This window comes from Branchiostoma lanceolatum, chromosome 5, assembly GCF_035083965.1.
Source record: "Branchiostoma lanceolatum isolate klBraLanc5 chromosome 5, klBraLanc5.hap2, whole genome shotgun sequence".
Lineage (NCBI taxonomy): Eukaryota > Metazoa > Chordata > Leptocardii > Amphioxiformes > Branchiostomatidae > Branchiostoma > Branchiostoma lanceolatum.
Genome location: NC_089726.1, coordinates 21974735 through 21978849, shown reverse-complemented (window position 1 = coordinate 21978849; position 4115 = coordinate 21974735). Strand labels below are relative to the sequence as shown.

Genomic DNA, 4115 nt, shown 5'->3' with positions numbered 1-4115 from the left:
TTATAGTCTACGAGGGACCTACCCCGCATTGGATGACATGAGTGCAAACCATGCAAAACGAAAGTTTGTAACTTACCTTTGCTTAACAAGAAGGAACGTGCCTTTTTCATGACGGCAGTTTCCAGGCAACGATTTAGGAAGGCTCTGCTCATGTCGGACTTTGCCTGTGTTTCCTTCTCGGGTACGGTGGTTACAGGCTCGTAGTGGTTGAGCAGCGGGATTAAAGCTAGAACAACAGACGGGTCAAGTTTATGTGACATCGTGTGGCGCAATCGGTAGGGTGAGGTAACCAGGAGGTCCCGGGTTCGAAACCACTGCTATGCACCGATGTTGTGCCCTTGTGTAAAGGCACTTAACACGACTTTCCTCACTCCACCCAGGTGTGAATGGGTACCTGATTTCGGTTGGGGAAGGTCACTTGCTGGCACCTGCCGACTCTTGCGACGAGTCCAGAAAGGGCAAGTGTGGATCAAATATGTATCTGTTGTGTATTATGTGATTGTAAAACCTGCAGCAATTCAACATTGGCTGTCATTGCACTGGTGATTTCTGACCAATAAACCGATAAACTATTATAAGTTCTACACTGATAAATATCTAGAATGGTGATATAATTTGTAATAGAGTTATGCTGGAAGAGAAGAGCATCCACTTGTAACGTGTGTCTATCATAATCCGTTGTAAGAGAGACCACCAAATTCCATCCTAATTTAACCACGTTTAGAGACAAAAAGAAAGCCCACGGGCAAGAACTTGCAATGAACTTTCACAATAACACCGAAGAACTTATCTCACAAGTTGCAATTGATTGTAACCTTCCGGGTGAAAGTTTTGACGGTATTGCGAAATGTACTTACCCTTGTAAGTTGGAATGTCATCAAACTTTTTCGTATCCACAGAGGAAAACAATTTGGTTCCCTGCAATAAAAAATATGATAATCATAATCTTTGCTCATCGACATTGTCAGCAGGAACTCACTGTTACCATTGTTTAGAGCCCTATTATCAAAAACAAACATTTTAAGAAATGTGCAAAAAATTATTCATGAAACATTAGTGCGATATAAGAGTCCTGATACATATTCATGGGTTATCTATATGATTTAATTATGAAGTACCTTTAGGTTTATTTTGTAGTCTTTTCCCCTCTTTAACCTGTTATGGTCGAGATCCTAAAGTATCTTGCAGACTTCAGACAGAGATCCCATGTTGAAGTTGAGGACCTTTGTTGACAGATATTGTAAATGAAATATTGTCACATATGATAATTATGTAAGGCCATACCATCTTAATTTTATGGATGACATCCTCTGGAGTCCCCAAAACTAATGCGAGAGGGCGAAAAAAAAAATCTAGCAAAAAAAAAAGATGATAAACCGGAGGACTACATAGCTGGTATTGCAAATTAAACCACAGAACACAGTGTAACAAACAAACAAGTCTTTATTTGTTGGAATTAGCTCATATCAAAGTGCTTTTAACATGGATGATGCCTGGTTTAAAGACCCATATGTAACATTTGGCCGTTCAAAGAAAAAAATAAAATGTGTTCGGCTGTGTACACAACATCACGCCTTCAGTCAGGGCAAAACATCAAACTCTGTAGGCAACCCAGCCAGAGATAATATCATTCAGTTTAATACAGACATGTACAATGACAGTTTTGTCATATCATGAACAAAATTTCGGAGCCTCTTGGGAGGTGATTTTTTTTTTTTTGGAAAACTGACGAAAATCAATGCGCGCGCGGATGTCATCCATAAAATTAAGATGGTGTGGCCTAATTATATATCAAAAACTGATCTTACACAGTTGAAAAAGAAGACAAAAAATATAACAATACCTTAGCAGCTGTTCCTTACTTACTTATCACTGTCAGTTATACACTTATTCGTAGAATACGCCATAAAATCATTGGATTGGATTGTTTTATTGCACAAAGCATATGGCAGCCTAACCTCTGATTTGCACGCTCAGTTACATAATATTACTGCAACACTTATAACAACTTACTATAAACATCATAATTTTTTTAAACATCATTAGTCTTCTTTGTTACTTATAACGAAGGCGCTGATCACGAAATAGCTAGCTAGTATATATAACATTGTCTTTTTAAAGGGCATACGTCACATATGTCAAACGACATGTTCCTCTTAAAGGGCATACGTCACATATGTCGTGCGACATGTTCCTCTTAAAGGGCATACGTCACATATGTCGTGCGACATGTTCATCTTAAAGGGCATACGTCACATATGTCGTACGACATGTTCCTCTTAAAGGGCATACGTCACATATGTCGTGCGACATGTTCCTCTTAAAGGGCATACGTCACATATGTCGTGCGACATGTTCCTCTTAAAGGGCATACGTCACATATGTCGTACGACATGTTCCTCTTTAAGGGCATACGTCACATATGTCGTACGACATGTTCCTCTTAAAGGGAATACGTCACATATGTCGTGCGACATGTTCCTCTTAAAGGGCATACGTCACATATGTCGTACGACATGTTCCTGTTAAAGGGAATACGTCACATATGTCGTACGACATGTTCCTCTTAAAGGGCATACGTCACATATGTCGTACGACATGTTCATCTTAAAGGGCATACGTCACATATGTCGTACGACATGTTCCTCTTAAAGGGTATACGTCACATATGTCGTACGACATGTTCCTCTTAAAGGGCATACGTCACATATGTCGTACGACATGTTCATCTTAAAGGGCATACGTCACATATGTCGTACGACATGTTTACGACAGCAAATCGGGGAGGGGGATTGTGGACAGCCGTGAAAGTTTTTACAAACTTCACCTGTCTTTTGACAGAAAGATTGTTGTAGATCCCTGTGGACCGTCGATTCGGTCACAATCATTGCAAACCAGAAAACGGCAGACGACAAGAACATTGTATTACGAATTTGACCACACATTAAAATCTAACCTCGGATGCTTTCTATGGGTCTTTGGAACGCTTGAAGAGAGAGTCACATGCGTACATTTAAAAGGGTGTAAGAGGCTGAAAAACAAATCTCAAAGTCCTTACCTTTTCCCTGGTACAACGCACAGTGGTCAAACGCAATGTTCGACGATATATTGGTTGTTTCCAAATGCAGATCACAATCTGTTTCTATCACGGTGTTATGGAAGGTCCTCAACGTCGTTGTTACGCAATACTTCAGAAAACAGAGGTGGCTGTAGCCAAACAGGACTCTTGTTTCATGAACCTTCGGGTTTCATGAACCTTGGGGTCATGCATGCTTTGTCGTCCCTTCTGGTGACACTATCAACGCCACGCCTGCAAAGGTTTGGAATTTCGCAGCCCTTGTCCCTTTGTTTTAGGGACGGACAAGAAATGGAAATGGGTAGGAGCGGGCAGAGAAAGCTGTGCAACTTGCAACTTGACAAAGAACGTGATGTTTTTGCCAGCGTTCGTTGACGTTGCTGGACGACCACAATAGGCATGTAATGCAAAGCGTGATACCTGATCTAAGGGTGCTGACCTCTGACCTACTGGTCACAAAGAGCTGCGAGAAAACGGGTGATCAAAGAAAGAAGTATTATTTGGTCAAGGTCAATGAAAGGTATGTCCACAATTGTTGATACACGTACATTTTAGTACTCAATGTCTCCTTCAAACGCACGGTTTAGCTCATAGAATATATCCTAAGGGGGGCAAATGTATTACTTTTTAACTTGGTTTGTGTATTACTGTCGAGAACCTGCTTTTTAACTTGGTTTGTTGAAATAGATAAAAGTCTTTCCATCAAACGCAAGATATTCAATTCTTAACACCATGACATAGAGAATCTTGCGTCTGTTGGAGTCTTACATCTATGCTTTGAATACAAAACACAGAATATGGCGCCAATTCGCATCTCCCAGACACTGCGATCTTTGTAAGCTATAGCCAGTGCAACTTTCATATATTTTGTTTGTATATTCGAAAGCAACATGTAGGCTATGATAACAATCATGAGGTGGTGTTGTCACGTGACGAATAAATTAGCAAAGCACTTGTTAGCGATATCCAAGACGCCACGTCGACAACAGAATCTTCGGATCACCAAAACGCGGTAAGTGCAAGTCTTTGTAGTTGATAG

General features: G+C 40.5%; 1 long non-coding RNA gene across 1 annotated transcript; it reads right to left on the bottom strand.

The window, feature by feature from the left end:
* LOC136434281 (uncharacterized) lies at nucleotides 1-3429 on the bottom strand. Its single transcript, XR_010755721.1, has 4 exons — nucleotides 3059-3429; nucleotides 1119-1223; nucleotides 858-918; nucleotides 1-226 (listed from the first exon to the last, which is right to left on the bottom strand). It is a non-coding gene; the product is annotated as an uncharacterized lncRNA (long non-coding RNA).
* Between the last annotated feature and the right edge of the window lie 686 nt (nucleotides 3430-4115).